Source organism: Myotis myotis, unplaced genomic scaffold (assembly GCF_014108235.1).
Source record: "Myotis myotis isolate mMyoMyo1 unplaced genomic scaffold, mMyoMyo1.p scaffold_m19_p_15, whole genome shotgun sequence".
Taxonomy (NCBI): domain Eukaryota; kingdom Metazoa; phylum Chordata; class Mammalia; order Chiroptera; family Vespertilionidae; genus Myotis; species Myotis myotis.
In genome coordinates, this window is record NW_023416319.1 from 8,699,601 (window position 1) to 8,719,422 (window position 19,822).

The 19,822-nt window shown below is 47.4% G+C and overlaps 1 long non-coding RNA gene across 1 annotated transcript in view; it reads left to right on the forward strand.

Moving 5' to 3' along the window:
- Nucleotides 1-940: 940 nt before the first annotated feature.
- Nucleotides 941-19,822, forward strand: part of LOC118669730 — a 36,504-nt gene continuing 17,622 nt past the window's right edge. Inside the window, exons 1-2 of the long non-coding RNA XR_004972113.1 lie at nt 941-1,279; nt 1,753-1,955. This is a non-coding gene — a long non-coding RNA (uncharacterized LOC118669730). The remainder of the gene's footprint in view (nt 1,280-1,752; nt 1,956-19,822) is intronic.

Here is a 19,822-nt window from a genome sequence, read left to right on the forward strand (position 1 = left end):
TTGGATCAGGGGTAACCAGGAAGGCCAGGGAGGCTCCATGTTCGTGGGTTCTGCAAGTAAGGAAGCCGTGCAGCTGGGACTGAGGAAGCTGGGAGAGGCCTGGAGACCCCCAGGCCCACGAGAAGGGTCCAAAGAGGCAAAAGGCCTTGCCCATCACACAGCTGGGCAACAGCCACCCTGGGAATCAGATGTGGCCCTGCCTGGCAGCCCAGGTATTTTTCCTTCGAATTCAGGCAGTGCCTGCACGTGGAGGTAGAACCTTTTCTGCAATTTGCTGCGGAAGGGTCCCGGTGGATGTGTAGGTGTGGGGAATAGGGGCTTATAGAGGGAGGGCCGTTCACGGGGAGCCCCACCCCAGGTCATCACCGGGCCACCATGTGGGCTGCTCATAGCCACCGAGGCAACACTGTAACCCAGACTCGCCACTTCATCAGTCAGTAAATAAATACAGTGCCCACGGTGGACCAGGCTCTGTCCCGGGCACTGGGCGTATGGCAGTGAACAAAATGGGCAGGGCCCCCACCCTCGCTTTCCCCTAGTGAACAAATAACAAACCAAATAAGTAAATTACACAGTAGGTTAGGAGGTGACAAGCCAGGATGGGGCATAAGGAGTATAGGCAAGGGGGAGGGTTGCCACTTAAATAAGGTGGTCAGGGGAGGCCTCACTGAGACATGTGGGCACAGTCTTCCTAGATACAGAACGCTTAGGCAAACTCCTTCCTTTGCTGGACTCTTATAACAATAGTAATCCTGATAATCAATACATCTATTCAGAATGCTTGCTCTGCGCCCTTCATATGCACGAAACTCAGTCCCCATCACCCCATGAGACAGGTGCTATTATTAAACCCATTTTACAGAGTAGAAAACAGAGGCAGAAACAAGTGGAGTGAGTTTGCCTGAGACCATATAGCTATTAGCTCAGGTGGGCATGTTGCCTCCAGGCCCCGCCCCTTCCTCCTCCGGTGCTAACAGGGGAGATCTTCCACCGGGATCTCTCAGGTCCTTCCCAGCTGCAACAAGGAAAACGGAGAGAGAGGAAGCGTTTCCAAGCCGAGTGTTGCCCGTGGCTCAGGATTTACCTGGGCAGGTTGCTCTGGGTGCTTCCATTTTCTGTCTCCAAAATCAAGTGACCGAATGCTGTCCAAACATCTCCTGTTTCTGAAATGCCATGCGGGACTTTGCAGAGGACACACAGATGTGGCATCGGTCCTAACAAGCGAGGCCTAAGAAACAGATGTCCAGGTTGGGCAGGAAGAAGCCAGCCCATTAAGAAGGTAAGGCAGGAGGACATACCACCGAAAGGCTGATGTCTAAGGAGGTCAGATGCCGTGGGACGGTGGGGGCATCGGCAAGGCTTACCCAGAGGCTTATGGTTGGGGAGTATGGGGGTGATTGGCTGCCAGGAGGATGTGAGTAGAGGGCAGGGTATCACACAGATGGGAACAGCACAGGTATTGGGGGGCACCGGACATGGTGAGTCTGTTCATCAGAACAACTCTGTTCTGAAGTCTGTTTTCTAGAGGTGAGGCGGTTAGGAAGTACAGTGGGGCCTTGACTTAGGAGTTTAATTCGTTCCGAGACCGAGCTCGTTAAGGAGCTCGTTAACTCAAATTACTCTGTCAACTCAATGCAAAAAATCAGCGGAGAGAGAGCTGGTATCTCAAAAAACTCGTTAGTGGGGACACCCGTAAGTCAAGGCCCCCTGTACGAAACTGCTCCCAAGTCCTCATCAGCTGTTCTGCTTTAGGGGCTAAGAAGCTGCAGCATCAACATCAATAAGTCCCAACAAATCCCACAGTAATTCCAGCTGGTGTGGGACGCAGCTGACTTGACTTCCCAGTTACGTTGCTGCCGTGGACGCACGCGCCTTGGCCAGGTGGGAATCCTTCGTGGGCAGCAAGAAGAATCATTTCTGCGGAAGAGGGAAGAGCTGGGGTCGGAGCACAGCAGGTGAGCTCTGCACGCTTTGTTATGTGTACCTATACCGAGTGTGCGACCTTGCCTACGGCTTTCCTTGGGTGTTGCGTTTTATTTTTATTTTTCAATTACCGTTTACTTTCAGTATTTTGTATTGGTGTCAGGTGGACAGCACAGCGGTTAGCCAATCGCATACTTTACAAAGTGTCCCCCCATGTTTCCAGGACCCACCTGGCACCGTACACAGTTATGGCGATACTACTCTCTGCCCTATGCGAGACTTACATCCCTGGGGCTATTTTGGCTGCAGCTTGTTTTTCATCTTAGCTTCTCTGTTCTGTGAATGGCGGGCGGAATCCCTCCTGCCTCCTTGAGTTGTTTAGGGCCCAGCTGAGCGAGCCGGAGTGTAGCAGACGCGGTCGCTGCTGCACCCAGAGCTGCTGGAGCCCCCTTCCTGGTTCTGTGCGCCTGTCCCCAGTGTCTGAGTGCTTTGCTTCCGGGGGCTCCCACCTGAGACCTCCTTTGGGGATGGCGTTTGGGCTGCACTTCCTGAACCCAGATTTTTAACTGCTCTGTGGTCTCAGGCCGCACTGCTTCCCCCACCCTCTTCTTCTCCTATGGAGGCGCCCCATCGCCAACCTCTTGCACATGAATCTACTCTGAGGAACCCAACTGAAACAGTTTACGAAAGCACTGGGGAAGTTTGCAAGTGAAACAGACTTGTAAAGAGTTACCTGGACAAATCTTTTTTTTTTTCCTTTTACTTATCACCTGAGGATATTTTTTTCATTGACTTCTGAAGAATGAGTGGGAGGGAGGAAGGTAGGGGAGAGGAGGAGAAGGAGCAGGAGGAGAAGAAAGAGAGAGAGAGAGAGAGAGAGAGAGAGAGAGAGAGAGAGAGAGATCCATGTGAGAGAGATCCATGTGAGAGAGACACATGGATTAATTGCCTCTCTACCAGGGCTGGGGAACCTGCAACCGAGATATGCGCCCTTGACCAGGAATCAAACCAGAGACCCTTCGGTCTGCGGGCCTAACACTAACTCAGGGGTGGGCAAACTTTTTGACTCAGGGCCACAATGGGTTCTTAAACTGGACCGGAGGGCCGGAACAAAAGCATGGATGGAGTGTTTGTGTGAACTAATATAAATTCAAAGTAAACATCATTACCTAAAAGTTTTATTCATTTCAAACGGGCCGGATCCGGCCCGCGGTCCGTAGTTTGCCCACGGCTGCCTAACTACTGAGAAAAACCGGCCAGCGCCAAATCTTCCATCTCTGAGTCACTGGGGTGGATAGAACAAGAGGTCGAAAGGAGAGCTGACGCTAGTTGACCCCTAACTCACTCAGCAGGATGCGCCTCCTCCGTGACCAGCATCCTCCTGACTGTGTGTGAGCCGCCCCATCACCGGATCAACTGGGAGCCTTCATCTTCCCGGCCTCTGGGGGCCTCCACAACGGCTCTGTGGTCTAAGGCTGCACTGTTTTCCACGCAGGGGTCTTCGGCTTATTCCCACGACACTCCCTGATTGACCTTTCTCAGGGCTTCAAGAGAAAGCCGCAGCCCTGAGCGCAGGACGAGGGCCCTGGCGAGATGCAGTTTTGAGAGCTGTAGGAGGAAGGCGCGTGCTTTGGGAAATTGTCAAAGGGGCACATCCTGGACCCAGATTTTTAATCAACAAAACTGAAATAGAAACTAAGGCCATTCATTCTATCGCCGGATTTAGTACTTTTAACGAGAAACATGCACTCTTTAAAAATAGGTCCTCAAATTCAAAGTCTTGTTTAGTGATGTCTCCTATGGCTGATGAGTTTCCATGTTTCAGTGACCTTCCCGGGGCCTGGGGACAGGATGCACCCGTCGCCACATTAAGATCCTCAGAGTTTTTATCTTCCTCAATTAGTGGGAACATTTCAACTCCCTTTCAAAGCCAGATCCCTCTCAGGCATTAATAATCAAACTGACCTTCTGAAACCCAGCTGCCTTGTTGTCTGATGTCCAGATCCTTCGCACCCTGTCCTGTAGACCTCCCATGCCACCAGGCAGAGAAATCACAGGTGTGCTTGCCGGTTTGTGCAGAGCGCTGCTTTAAACCATGTGTGCCCAGCCTGGCCCCCTTGACTTTCAAAAGGTCGGATAGGCCTCCTCTGGAACTGGACTCAACCAAGGCTTAAAAGAGGAATGGGGGGCGACAGGTGGGAGAGCAGAGGGCAGAACTCACGAGACTGGGAGGAAAGCCAGGGAGCTATTAAGGCTAGTGGTCCCCAATCCTGGTGCGGCATCAGCTTGGAAATCTGAATGTACCCCCAGGCACTTCACCCCAGCCCAGCCCAGCCAGGAGAGCCTTCAATACTGGAGAGTCTAGCCCACGATTGTCCTGGGGTCCAAGAGGTGGGCAGGACACAGGGTATCCAGAACCCAGGACTAAGGAGGCCTGACATAGACAGGGTTACGGGGGACAGTGGGTGAGTGTGCAGAGGAGAACAAGCCAAACCTGGTAGACGGTTCTGTTGCAGGTTACCCCTTGGGCATGGAAGAGCAGAGCATGGATAGCAACCTAGGAAATGGGCAGTTGGGCTGAGTGGAAGCTGAGAGCTTATATCCCTCCTGGCTTCTGAAGATCAGGCCAGGACTGAGCCTTTCCGAGGGAGCCAGGCAGGGATTGAAGGGACTCCAACTCAAACCCAGGTCCCCTGACTTTGGTTCAGTGGCTCCATCAAGTGAGGTCTGCAGGACCAAATAGCAGAAAACACTTGTTCTAATCTGCTACCCAGTCAGTCTGTCTGGGGACCAGAAGGTGTTTGTCTCTTGGGTCCTTTGTGGGGGTGCAGGAACAGGAGACATGGGCTGGGTGTTTGTGGAACATTTAACTGAGCGCGAATCTGGTCGAGGGGTACAAAACACTCCACCAGGGCGAGCTAAATAAACAGATCCCTTATAGATAAGTCAAAAATCTTTTTCCAGTCGAACACATCAAACCGCATGAGTGCAAATTTCAAAATCTCTAGGTTCTGCTGGCATTTGGTTGTAGTAAATATTGACTGATGTTGGGGGGCTGTCAATGTTTTGGTTCTCTGGAAACTCTGACGGGCAGGAGTGGGAAGCTGCTAACCTAGGGAGTCAGGAGGCCCCGCTGGTTCTGGCCCAGGCTCTGTTACCAGCAGCAGGCATCCTTTGCCGACTCTTCAACTCACTGCACGCCCCTCCCAGTTTCCTTCTTGGTAGGTTGAGGGTATTGACCTAGAAGATCTCCAAGATCCTTTTTAGTTCTAAAAATGCTTGATTTTGTGATATAAAGGGAGGCACCATGGATAAAATCATCTGACAAATGTTTTCAGGCTTGGGAGGTGGCCAGAGTCGCAACTCGACCTCTTCCAAACCCCCTGTCCACTTAAGACGCTCGGCCGTGGGGAGCTACTTGGAGTCTCTGGGCTGGGCAGATGGTGCAGAATTTGGTGCCACTGACAATAAAGGTTGGCTCTAACCTGCTGCAAAGAACACATCTGGTGTTTTATTTCCCTTTGGAGCTGGATGGGGCTCAGTGCAAACACAGACTGGAAACTTCAGACGAGGATACAAGTATTTTAATAGACAGTCTGTCAAGGACATTACAATTCCCGCCCTAACTGGTTTGGCTCAATGGATAGAGCGTCAGCCTGCGGACTGAAGGGTTCCAGGTTTGATTCCAGTCAAGAGCACATGCCCGGGTTGCGGGCTCGATCCCCAGGTGGGGGCGTGCAGGAGGCAGTCAATCAATGATTTTCTCTCATCATTGATGTTTCTATGTCTCTCTCCCTCTCCCTTCCTCTCTGCAATCAATAAAAATTTTTTTTTTTTTAAAAAAGAACATTACAACTCCTTTAAGGGATGCTCCAGACCCCAAACCACTCTGGCACAGGCCCGAGACCCTGCTTGGAAACACTGGGAGCAGAGCAAGGCACACGTGGGAACTGTCTTGCAGAAAAAACTGGTCTCTGGCAACATCTGACCCTCACCTCAAATATCTGCCGCTTCCCCCCGCCTTTTATTTTTAAAGGGGTGAAGTGATAACATGATTTTCGTGGAGGTGGTGTCAAAGCAGCCATGACAGTGAGTGGCCGTCCTTTTGCATGAGCCCTTGACAAGCCGATTATTGCGCAAACACTATTCACAAAGTAAAGAGTAAAAGGGGATATTTTCTCGCTTCTAAAGGATGTACCATAAGTTCATTTAAGTAGGTGAGGTTTCCCAACAGGCTGCTCACAGGCAGAAGAGGAAGCCCATTTGCCTGGGTGTGGCGCAGGGTGGTTGGAGGTGACAGGCATGTGCCTTGCGCCCCGGTAGAAGACTTTATTCCAGTTGTAAAAAGGTTATACAGTGTATAGGCTGTCCCAGAGCTAAAAGTGGGCTCACCGCAACATTTGGACACCTCATTCAACATACCTGTTATCCACAGGGATGGTGAAGGGTGACCCCAGTATTTCATTTATATCAGGCTCACATATGATTGTCTTGTATTGTGTCTAGAGTCCTGTCAGAGAATCACATAGTTTTAGAATGGGAAGATGAATCTGTTTCCTTCCTTTTAAAAAAAATGGTGATGAAAATACATAACAAATGTACCCTCTTAACAGTGTTTTTAAGGCCAAGTAATAGTCCGTGGTGTGTACACACCACATTTCGTTTATCCAGTCACCTGTTGGTGAACATTCAGGTTGCTTCCACCTCCTCACTATTGTAAATAATGCTGTGGTGAACAAGGGTGTGCAAATAGCTCTTCAGGATCCTGTTGTCAGTTCTTTTGGATAATTGCTCCGAAGTAGAATTGCTGGGTCATTGGTAGTTCTATTCGTAATATTTTGAGGAACCTCCATACTGTTTTTTCTGCACCAATTTACATTCCCACTAACAGTGCACGAGGGTTCCCTTTTCTCCACATCCTCAATAACATATCTTTTTTATAAAAGCTATTCTAATAGGTATGAAGTCATGTTTCATTGTGGTTTTGATTTGCATTTCCCCGATGATTGGTGATGTTGAACACCTTTTCAGGTACCTGTAGGCCATTTGTATGTCATCTTTGGGGAAAAAGACTGTTCAGAGCCTCTGCCCATTTCAAACTGGTTTTTTGTTTGTTTGTTTTGTTTTTGTTTTTTACTATTGAGTTGAAAGAGTTTTTAAAATATATTTTTGATATTAAACCCCTATTAAATATATGATTTGCACACATTTTCTCCCATTATGTAGGTCACCTTTTCATTTGGTTGATGCTTTTTTTCTTCTGTGCAAAAGATTTTTAGTTTGATGTAGTTCCACTTGTTTATTTTTGCTTTTGTTACAAATCCAAAAATCATCACCCAAACTCACAACCAACTTACTGCCTAAGTTTTCTTCAACGAGATTTATGGTTTCAGATCTTATGTCTAAGTTTTTGTTTTGAGCTAATTTTTGCATATGGTGTAAGATAGTAGTCCAGTTGCATTCTTTTGCATGTGGCTGTCCAACTTTCCAACACTGTGTATTGAAGAGACTGTGCTTTCCCCATTGTATATTCTATGTATATTTTTGGCTCCTTTGTCATAAATTAATTGACCGTATTTGCATGGGTTTATTTCTGGGCTCTCTAGTCTGTTCCATAGCTCTATGTGCCTGTTTTTCTGCCAGTACAATACTGTTTTGATTACTATAGATTTGTAATATAGTTGGAAATCAGGAAGTGTGATGCCTTCAGCTTTGCTTTTCTTCCTCAAGATTGCTTTGGCTATTCAATGGGTTTTGTGATTTCATACAAATCGTAGGATTTTGTTGTTGTTGTTCTATATCTGTGAAAAATGCCATTGGAATTTTGATGGCAATTGCATTGAATCTATAGATTACTTTGGATAGTATGGGCATTTTAACAGTATTTATTGTTCCAATCTATGAGCATGGAATATCTTTCCATTTCTTTGTATCTTCTTCAGTTTCTATTATCAGTGTCTTATAGTTTTCGTTGGTTAAATTTATCACCTTGGTTAAATTTATTCCCAGTTATTTTATTCTTTTTAATGTAATTGTAAATGGGATTTTTTTCTTAATTTCTGTTTCTGGTAGTTCATTATGAGTATATTGAAACACAGCTGACTTTTAAATATATTGCTTTTGTTTCGTGCAAATTCACTGAATTTATTAATTACAACAGTTTTGTTTTGGTTTTTTTTGGTGGAGTCTTTAGCACTTTCTAACTATAATATTGTGTTACCTGCAAATAGAGATAGTTTTTAAAGACTTCTTCCTTTTTACTTTGGATGCCTTTTATTTCCTTTTCTTGCCTAATGGCTCTGGTTAGGACTACCAATATTACATTGAATAAAAGTGGTGAGAGTGGGCACTCCTGTCTTTTTCCTGATCTTTGAAGAAACCTTTTTCAGCTTCTCATCATTGAGTATAATGTAGCTAGGGAGTTGTAATATACAGCCTTTATTTTGAGGTATATGTATTCTATACCCACTTGGTTGAAAGTTTTTATCATAATCTTCCCCCCTTAATGTACGAAGATGGATTCCTAGCTGGGGAGGGATTCAGGGGAAATCTCTTGACATCATAAAGTTAGATGACTTGTGGCTTTCCTTTGGTGGATAAAGAAACTGGAGCTTTGGGAACCCCCAAACACAGAGACGAGAGTCCTGGTGGAGAGGGACCAAGGACAAAGGACACAGAGAGAGTTCGGGTGATGGGAATGGCTGTATCAGGAAGTGATGCCTCATGTTGAATTATTGCCATTTCAGTGCTGTTCTTCAGCCCATGCGCGTCAAGCCCTTGGTAAAGATATATTGCTGTGTCCATAGTGCTGTGGGGGGAAAAGGAGGAGCAGTAGGGGCTAATGTGGGGCAGAAACAGGAGAGCAGTGGCAGGGAGAGGCCAGGAGTCAGAACAACAGTGGAGGAGATGGTGAAAGTATGAGCCCCCAGGAGTGCCAGAAAGCCTGGAGATGGTGCCGGCTCTCACACAGGGGAGGGGAATGAATTTTGTTCAGTTATTTAAGGAAAAGGGGGCTCAGGAGGGCTAAAGGGGACACTGTGCCTGCCCCTAAAAGTGGCAACAACTCAGTTATAGGGAGAAAAAGTGCATATACCCATGTACACACATACACACTCAGGAAATTACCTGGTAACTAAGGCAGCAAATGCTGAAATGTCCATTTATTGAGCAGTAAAGACAGGAAATGCTACGAGAGTTTAGAATTCAGAGAGATTACTTTGGCTGGAGCCAGTGGTGGTGTTGGTAAACGTTTAACCACTAGCTCCCTGGGAAGAAAAGAAAAGGTCAATTTTGTAGCATGTGCCACTTGCCATGGTGTAAATACCACACTTCCACCATGATCAATTTCAAGTCACCAGGTTGGCTTCATGAAACGTGGAGTTGGAAAGAGATGCATAAAAGCACTCAATGTAGTTGCACCGCAATGATGCAACAGATATAAATAAGCTCAATCATAGAGTATAGTCAAGTGTATTATAATACTTCAGAAGGAATGAGTTCTGAGCATTTACTCCCCTTGTCTTTAATATAATTTATTTCATTGTACGTTTATATAATTTAACTTTTAATAATGCCTGAGTTCAATAACCAGCTCTCAAAATTCCTGAAAAATTATCCATTAGCTTTTGTGAACTGGATTGTGCACCCTATGGGCTGGAGTGTTAGGAAGGCTTTCTGAAGAAGGTGGCACTAAAGCTGGGCTTTGGAGGATGGGTAGGAGTTTGATAGGCTTGACAGAAGGCATTCTAAGCAAGGTAAAAATGTAGTGAAGATGTGACCAGTAAAGCAGATGGCATGAGTAACAATACTAAAGATAAAAAATTACTTTTTTAAACAAAAAATAAATAAAAAAGGATGAAAAGACCAAGTAGGTATTAAATAGTCATAACACACATAATGTATACAAGGCACCAAATATGATATGTTAAATATGCACAAGTTATATGAGGCACTAAGGTCTTAACATAGGCACACATTGACATTATCCATGCTGGTCCCATGTGTCCCTGCCAGAAAAAAACAACAAACATACTGCTCAACAGGCTAATTGACAAGCGCTAGCTGGGGCCATGAGCACTTGTCCCTGCATCTCCCCCATGGAGCAAGTGTGTGTTACTGGCACAGCTGTGTACCTTCTGCCTGTGAGCCCCTTTGCTCAGACCTCAACTCTGGTCCTGTAATCAAACCATCAGTTAGGAAGGCAGGTGTGACTGAGAGAGAGACTGGACTTGTGAATATTGCATAATCCAGGGCTCAGGAAGTATGGTCCTTCATCCCACCCGCACCCTATGTCATCTCTTTCCTCTTGTTTCTCAATTTTTAAATTGATTTAGAAAACTGAATTAATGTCTTGGTCTGTTTGGGCTAGTATAACAGAATACCTTAGACTGGGTGGCTTATAGACAACAGAAACTTATTTCTCACAGTTCTGGAGGCTGGGAAGTCCAAGATCAAGGTGCTGCCAGATGTCAGATGAGGTCCCACTTCCTGGTCCACATGGTGGAAGGAGCAAGGGAGCTCTCTGGGGTCTCTTTTATAAAGGCATTAATCCCATTCATGAGATGAATCATCCCAAAAGTCCCACCTCCTAACACTATCACACTAGGAATTAGGTTTCAACTTAAGAATTTTGGGGGGGGAAAGGGGCAGAAACACTGAGTCTATAGCAATTAGCTATCTATGGCTGTGTAAAAAAAAATCTCTCCTAATCCAGTGGCTTAAAATAATAAATGTTTATTATCTCCTAATTTCTCCGGGTCAGGAATCTGAACAGAGTCCTCTGCTCAGGGTCTGTCCCAGGCTGTGATCAGGGCTAACCGGGGGAGGCTCTGCTGCTCTGCTCACTTGGGTGGTATTGGCAGGATCCTCCTCTTTCTCGTGGGCTGCTGGCCAGAGTTCCCCTCTCAGTGCTTGGCCATGTGGGCCTCGCCATAAGGCAGCTTACAACATGGCAGCTGTCTTCCATCCCAACGAGGACGTGAGAAAGCAAAAGAGAGATGAGCGAGAGGGAAGCCAGAGTCATTTTATACCCTAATCTCAGGAGTGACAGCTCATCTTCTTTGCCAGATTCACTAGAAGTAAGTCAGTAAGTCCACTCAATACTCAAGGGAGGGACATACAAGGGCGTGAGTAGCAGGAGGCAGGGAGCACTGGGGACTGTCTTAGAAGCTGCCTACCACCTAATGTTCTGTGACTTCCTCTTTAGCCAGCCTAGAAGTAGACTTGGAGGCTGCCATAGCATCGAGGTCATTGCCACATCACAATGTCCACAGTCACCGTCACTCTAGTCTCACAACAACCCTGAGATGTAGTTATTATTGTTGTTATTCCCATTTTATAGTAAAGGCATTGACAGGCTAATGACTTGTCTAAGTCCACATAACTAACAAGTGAAAGAGTCCGACCTTGAACCCAGGTCTCCTGACTTTTAGGCTGTGGCCTTTGCCCTTTACTGTATTGTACTGGGTTGAGATGTGTCCCCTCAAAATTCATGTCAACTCAGAACTTCAGAATGTGGCCATATTTGCAATTAGGGTCTTTGCAGGTATATTTAATTAAGATGAGGTCATACTGGATTAGGGTGGGCCTTACAACTATGGACTCGGGTCTTTGTAAGAAGGCCATGTGAAGACACAGAGACACATAGTAACTATGGCCATGTGATGATAGGGGCAGAAATTGGAGTGATGCAGCCGCAAACCAAGGAATGCCAAGAATTGCTAGTATCAACAGAAGATAGGAAAAGGCAATGAAGAATCCTGTCTTAGAGCCTTCAAGGGAGTGAGGTCCTGCCCATACCTTGACTACAGATTTCTGGCTGCCAGAACTGTGAGAAAATAAATCTGTCGTTTTAAGCCACTCAGTCTGTGGTCATTTGTTATGGCAGCCCTAGGAAACGTACACATATATTATCTCCCTGGAAGAAGATTCCAGCCACAAACTTCCCCAATGTCTATTGTATGTTGAAGGGCTGCTGAGAGTGGGTCAAGATGCACAGCTACCCCAGGTTAGGCCCCATTTATCAGCCCTTGAGGTTCCTATCTAGAATTCAGTCTGCTGTTTCCCCTCCTGCTCTAGTTCCAAACCAGTTGCCCTAACTCAGGACTGGGGGAGAAAAAGGGACACAGAGAAAAGACTCATTGGCTGTGATCTCAGATGATGAACGTTATAGGACACAAGCGTGGTACATGAGGATTTTCTTTCTTCTTCCATGTGACAGGCCAAAGATTAGAACCCCTCTGCCTTTCTCCTCCTCATGTTCTTGAACTTGAATGCACTTGGAGCAATTTGCTCCCAGCAACTCTGTGTGTGGGTGTAGACTTTTTGGGAGTCTCTGCTGCCTCGTAATTGTAATGGCTTATAATAAGGAGCAGAGGTCAGGTTTCAGATGGAAAGGAGGTGGGTGTGGTGGGACGGCTGTGGGACACATTGTTCTTTGCATCCAAGTTGGCAGGTTCACGCAGAGGAATCAGCAGCATTGTTTGAGAGGAGAGGGAGGCTAAAAGAATGCCGTTCAGATTCAATGCTATGGCACGGGGCTCATGCTCGTGTTTGCAGAGTTTTTTAAATACAAGCATTTCCTCTTGTAGGAGGACAAATAGCTCCTCATGTGAATTATGATTAAAATTTAAGGATTATCCTCAAAATAATACTCAAAAATGCCTGCCACTCCAGCTGATCTCCTGGTGAAGGTAGCCTACCACTTGTGCTGACCAGAGCCTAACAACCAGATATTAACAATTTGTGGTTCAATAGGCTTTCAAGCTGGAAAGAGCCTGATAGATGACCTAAACTCACTCCTTTGACAGGCAGAGAAGCAAAGGCACAGAGACTCTCTCCTGTCTACCCAGAGCCTTCTTGATTCTCCTTCTAAACCAGGTGGCCCAAGGATCCTTTGCTCTCCATTTCTCTCCCTACTTGCCTCTCTACTGTCTTCTTCTTAAGTCTATATTGGCCTGTGCAATTGCTGTTCCTACAGCACCTATAGTTTAAGTTGTGGGTGCCACTAGGTTTTATCCATCCATCCATCCATCCATCCATCCATCCATCCCATATTTACCAAGCAAACTGCTATGGGTCTGCCACTATGAACTACGGATGTTGAGATTATGAGGGCAAGATCCTTGCTATCAACGAGTGTACAGTCTAATCAGAGATAAACCTTGTATGCTAATAACTAGAGCTCCAACTAGACTCCTTCAATAGAGTACAGACTAGCTCCCCATCTAGCAAACTCTTTGAAGAATTAGAGAAACAATTGTTAGTAGAGGACATGATTAGTCTTACAAGTAAAAGTTAGTGAAACATATAGCCTGCATTTTTCAAAATATCTCTGGTTTAAAATATTCCATTCTCTTTTCAGTTGATGTGTCCTGACAGCTGGTCAGGAAAAGCTGACTGTCATTCAGGGTTTTCTGCACCCAATCCATTGCTCTGCCACCTTCCTTCTCTGCCTCCAACAGGGTCATTCTTTGGACTTCAGTCTTATGACAAAGTACCTGTCCTTGGGAGGGGAACATAGGCCATATATCAGCTACATCCTCATCAATCACTTGAAGCTCCACTTCAGATGGTGTACTCTGTGGTTGATACCAAGATGTATAAGCATGTCCAGGAGCACTGGGCTGTGGAGCTGAATGGGAAACTGAATCTCATGAATCTCATGAAATAGACACCAGTAGAATGCTAGGGGGATGATATCACTGGGATTTGGAGCAAGTATTGGGGATGATACTAGGAGAAGGCCCTGGGGAGTGGGACAGAATCAGAGAGATCCTCTCATGCTGGGGGCCAGCCCCAGCGGTCCAGGGGTTCCCAAAGGTGCAGCCATTTCACCACTATACCCAGTGTCAGCCCTGCTAGGCAGGAGCTCTGGCTAAGGGGGGCGAAGGGGTGGGTGGAGACCCAAACCTTTAAAATCTTTGCACTTTAGTTTTATAAGTAAAGGGAGCCATACTCTCTCTTTCCCCAAAAGCTTAGAGAGGAAAATAGGTCAGCATTGCTTTTCAAATTAGTGCAAACACCTTTTCTCTTGCGTGGGACAAGAGGCAAATGTTCACTCAGGGACAGATTTAATCAGAAATTAGGGAGCATGTCAGGGAATGGCCTCAAGGCATCCAAGGCTTTTTCCAGCTGGTAGCCTGACATATGTCCCTCTGCTGTCACAGCTGTTCTCCCCTTTCTCCCCCAGAAAGACTTTGTCTACTGGTGTTTCAGCTCCAATTGTCAAGGTAATTTAAAGAGATGCTATATATAGTGTGCACATTTGAAGTGACCATATAATGTAGAAAGATTTGTTAAAAAGGGCCATCTTCCCTCAATAAAACTTAATTTGTTCATCCAAATGTTTTTGAGCACCAACTGTATACTAAACACTAATGGGGCTGGGAAGCCCAGTCCCTGAGATGAGGCAGGGCATATCAGCCTTCTGGGCATAAAGCACGCATTGTGCTTCCTCCCTTCTCAGGGAGTTTCCTGTCTAGACCTGAGACATACTCTCTAACCAAGTTCAACATGAGCTTCACGGCAAGTGCCCTTCAAGTCCATGACAAGGAACCCTAAGGCATCGTCCCAATGCTCTCATTGACTGGTATTGTCTGAAATGAGATTAGAAAACTTCTGTTTGATCAATGTTTTGACTTCAGGCGTGTGACCTACTGCTTTCTACAGTGGTGCTTTAAGCACTTGACGGGTTCATGTTCTCCAAGGGCCCAATCTTGTCTGTGGATTCCAGGAAAGACCTCAGAGCAAAGCCGGGAGAAGTTCAGTGGCTTCCTCCAGACTGGACAGTGAGTTCAATGCCAGAGCATGGCCCTCAACGTGCGCCAGTTTATACTGTCTCAGGCTGGGAAAGACCTTAGATCCCTACTTTGTGTCAAGGTCCTCATTTTCAGAGAAGAAAGGGGAGACCTGGAGTGGGTTATTGATCACCCAGAGCCATGGAGTCCTAGATCCTTAGAGTGGGAAGGCGCCTTTAGCCTTTAGCTATCTAGTTTCATCTCTCACCCGAGGGAACTACACTTTCCACATGCTCTTTGCCAGTTGATCACCGAGCCTGTGCTTGAAAACTTCCGGCGATGGAGCGTGCATGATATTTTTTTCTGTCCACTCTGTTTACAGACAAGTCTAATTATTGTCCAGCTCTTCTCTGTAACCAGGAGTCCGCTTTCCTGCTGTAGCCACTGGCTACCTTTCAGAACCACCAGAACAGAATCAGAACCTTCTGTGTCCCAGGAGACTTACTCTCCCTACGGATCTCCTCTTTACCCAACTAGACCATTCAGCTCCCCTGCCTTAGTTTCCTGGAAGGGTTCGGTTCACACTGACTTTCTTAGCGTGGCATGTTTATTTATATTGTTTTTATTTATTAGTAATAACCATCACCTTCTATAAGTCCCACCCATTCCCCACGCCCCACTTTTTTGTTAATCCTCATCCAAGGATATTTTTTTCCATTGACTTTTAGAGTGGAAGGGGAGAGACACAGAGAGAAACATCAATGTGAGAGAGACACATCAATTGCTTGCCTCCAGCACATGCCCCAACCAGGACTGGGGGTTGAGCCTGTAACTGAGGTACGTGCCCTTCAGTCCACAGGCCGATGCTCTATCCATTGAGCTAAACCAGCTGGGCCTCCCCCGTTTTTTCCAGGTGCAGAAGGCTCTCATTAGAACATCAATGAGTTCACTGCACCCTTTTAAATCAGGGCAACAGAGAAAGCGTGAGTGTGCTTCCCCTGACAAGGCTGCTTAAATACAATCATAGATCTGTCACAAATTTTACAGGCTTATGAGGGGTTGTCAAAGTATTTCCTGAAGTGGGAGATGTTTGGGGAAAAAACATTTTTTAAAGTGAACTGAAAAGGAACAAAGAGGACAACATCAGGATTAACCGATTCCATGAACGTTTTGCGTAGCTGCAACGTTGCAAGCTTTGCCTTGATCCATGATAATGATAATGCTGACGGTTCCTGGAAAAGGGAAAAGGAGTTCTGAGCGGTCTGTGTAATTGGTTTTGACATTTCCGTCTATGAGGTGTTTATTCCCTTAAACTAGTGAGGAAGCAGCAGAAGTTCTTATTTGCTGAATCTAGTGAAAGTGTTTCCGTCAATCATTTTCAATCAGATTCCAGCCTGTGGTCTGATAGGGAGAAGACCACAGTGCAGCCCCTTAATACACACCTGGGTTTCCTTAAGCCACGTTCTGCTCAAATGATTCCAGTTACTAGGTTGCATTCCACACCATGACTCATTGGGGTTGATGGACTCAAGTATTATTTCTCTAAAAAGGCTTAAACATTATTCCCTTAAGCCACTTGGATTGGTACATCAACACGAAGGAGGAGACTTCAGATCCTCTGGGCTCTGTAGGTGGGACCATGGAAGCTGTGTGAGTTTTCTTCGTTTCTCGGGCAGCCTCTTTGAGAGCCTGTGGACATCTGCCTGACCTCCAAATCCTGGGCAGTTTCCTCCCTGGCCCAGGCCTCTGGTTGCTCCAAGGGTCAGCATCAGCACGCCCCAGGTCACGTGGCATTTGGGGGAGCAATTTAAGAAGGACATGCAAAGACTAGACCGGGTGCTGTGGCTCCTCTGTGGCTGTCGGACTTCTCCGTGGGGCTTAGCACATCACTCCCTCCTCGCCCTGTGCGGTTGGCGCTCCCAAGCACTCCGGTGACTTCAGAGCCTTCTGTCATTCCTCGGCATAAATAAGGCTTCAGAACTCTTCCCCGTGTGAACTGTGCTTTTGTTTATTTATTTTTAAAAATCCTTCCCTGAGGATATTTTCCCATTGATTTTTAGAGAAAGTGGAAGAGAGAGTGAAAAACAGAGAGAAATACCGATGGATTGGTTGCCTCCTGCACGAGCCCCAACCAGGGCCTGGGCTGAGGAGGAGCCTGCAATCGAGGTATGTGCTCTTGACCCGAATCGAACCTGGGGCCTTTCGGTCCGCAGGCCAACGCTCTGCCCACTGAACCAAACTGGCTAGGGCTAAACTGTGCTTTCTTTGAACTTTCTCACCCGGCCTTGCCCTGAATCAGAAGTACATCAGCAGGCAGGGTCACAGGCCCTCAATGGTCCCTGTGGCACATCTCTGTCCTCTAGCTCTGCAGGGAGCGTCTCCTTCCCTTTTCTTCTGCACACGCCCGGGCTAAAGGGGAGCACGGCATTCACACCCAGCTGAAGGCCCTGCCTGGAAAGACCGCTCATGAAAAGGAGCCTGCCCTCCCTCCGATGGCAAAGCAATCCCACCCTTGAAACTCAGCGATTGTCCAGAGGATGATGAGCAAGTGCGCAGAGACCGGTTTTCCGCTGAGAAGGAGGCACTCCTCCCAGGCCCTGCCCCAATGGGAGACCACAGCTGTTTGATTGAAGCTGGTTTTAGAAACCAGGTCGACGATGCCTCCAATTAAATTACACTGTGCCCGCTCATGCAAAAGAAAGGGGCATCAAAGAGAAAATCCGTCTGGATGGCAAACAGAAATAACTGCCGGGCACAGACATCGACGACGCCTGGCTTTTCGGCAGCCAGATGTTCGGTTCTTAGGTGAGGACAGCGACGGACTTGAACGGGTGCTGGGTGTGGCTTTGTGATGTCCTCTAACGGGACGGGGAGTCTGTTACTGAAACCTTATTTCCAGGCAGGAAAGATGTATTGATTGTCCTACTTGTTGCTCTTTAAGACTTCTTTCTTGTATTTTAATAAAGATAAGTCCTTTCAGATAAGAAGTCAAGGTCTGAATGCCCATGAAGTCAGGGGTAGGCTGTGTATTATAATGGTATAGGAAACGACGTTCCTTTGCTTTCAATTGAGAGAAATAGAAATTTGGGTGGGCAAGGGAGGTCTTCTGGCAGTTTGCTCAAATGGAAAATGATAAGTATTTGTACTCTATATGTCATTTTTCTTTTTGTTAATCCTCACCTGAGGATATTGTTCCCATTGATTTTTTAGACAGGGTGGGAGGGAGGGGGAGACACACAGAGAGAAACATCAATGTGAGAGAAACACATCGACTGGTTGCCTCCCACATGCACCCCAACAGGGGCGGAGGTTGAGCTGCAACTAAGGTACATGCCCTGGATTGAAATCGAACCCAGGACCCTTCAGCCCGTGGGCCGATGCTCCAACCACCAAGCCAAACTGGCGAGGGCTCTCATCTATCATTTTAACACTGCCTCCCAAGATCTTGTTGCACTGTGGTTTATGTCTATCTGAAATGCGTCCAATTCTAAATGGACATTTTAATGAAATGGGTTTTGTTGCCCGCGATGAGGCAGTCCTGCTGGCCCAGGAGCCGCAGGGGCCTGGGTTTGAGTCTTGGCTCCGCAGCTCTGTCTGGGTACCTCCGGGTGCGTCACTTAATGGCTCCTGGGTTCCGTTCCCTCCTTGGCCAGTGGGATAACGACCATGCTCTCTTCCTGGTGGTGGTGTGCAGATAAGAGGGCAGAGGTAGCACAGCCTCTTACACCAGGGCCCGGCACCAGCGGAAGAGCCTCAGCTGGTGTCCAGGGATTTCTGAGAAAAGTGACAGAGCGTCTCTTCATCAGGCAAATGCCTCCATCTGCGAGCTCTCTGCTCTCCACCGCCCTTCCTCGAGGAAACCGGACGGCAAGGACGCCTCCTGTGTGCCCAGGCTGAAGCCCTAAGTAAATACCAGATTTAATCTCGTGGGAAGTGAGCGCATTTTGTTATGGGCACACAAACATTTTATCAGTGTTGAGGCAGAGTAAACAATAGATGAAAGGACATCATTTTTCCAGTTTTTTTCTAACGTGTAGGCCCAGAACATGGCAGTGTGAGTCTCTCAGCAGCGGTGGGGGACCCGTGGTACAATAAAGACAACCATGACGGGTATGCTGGGACGAAGAGCTCTGGGTGGCCTTTCTGATCACCTGGGTTCTAAGCCAGTCCTGCCGTTAGCCATGGGACTGTGGGTCAGTCGCAGGCTCCCTGGGCCGGATCCCCCTGAGAACACGATGGATCAGCTATGCGGTCCCCACCATCCTGTGGTCTCCTGAGTCCTCCGACCAGCTCCCCCAGGCTGTCCTTCCCCACCTTGGGGGCCCACATAATACACCCAACCGTCCAAAAGGCCCAAGGCAAGATGTGCTTTTTCTACATCTGGGGGCTGTGCTCTGAGGTGGCATAAGGTGGGCAAGCCAGCTCTTCTGGGATGTTCCCTGCAGGGCACCACCCAAGAGCAGGGTGATGGGAACCAAGTGGAGGGGGTGGGGGGCGGGGGAGGGTCCTCTGCTTGGAGAAGAAAGGATGTGAAGTGATTTATCCAGATGGCCAGCAGGATGTGCCCAGTGCTCCTTCAGAGACGGATGGTCTTTACAGGGAGATTTAGAACTTTCCACATTTAGTTGCATTTTGCAAGCGGGCCAGCTGTCTCCCAGTGGGAGTGTGTGTTTCTTCCTGACGTAGGTTCACTTGACACTGTCGTGCGCGATGCATGTGAAAACACGCTCCACTCACCGAATGTGAAAATTGAATGTGGGTCTCAGCCGCGCTTAGATGAGGAAGCCGCCTCCCGCTGGGAAATGGGCCGCCGGTGCAGGGAAGGTGTACGTGTCATTGCAAAGGGCTCCAGAGGCTGAATAAGAGTTTGGGAACACACCGTGAGAATTCGCACAAAGAACGCCCCCCAAGCATGCTGCTGCCCTTCCGTTGGCTGGCAGCAACCGTGACCTCTGTGGCCGGGATGCCACAACAAGTTTGGGCTTTGTGGCCATGACGGGCTCGCTTCCCACAAGATGGGTGATGCTCTTGTGTTCTCTCAGTAATTGTTTTTACTCTACACAACAGGCTGGAGTTTAAAGGAGAAGGCCTTTTTGAATCCACCACTTTTTAAAGCACAGGCTGTGTGGCTGAACCCAAGTCTGAGTGCCTAATGCTTCAAA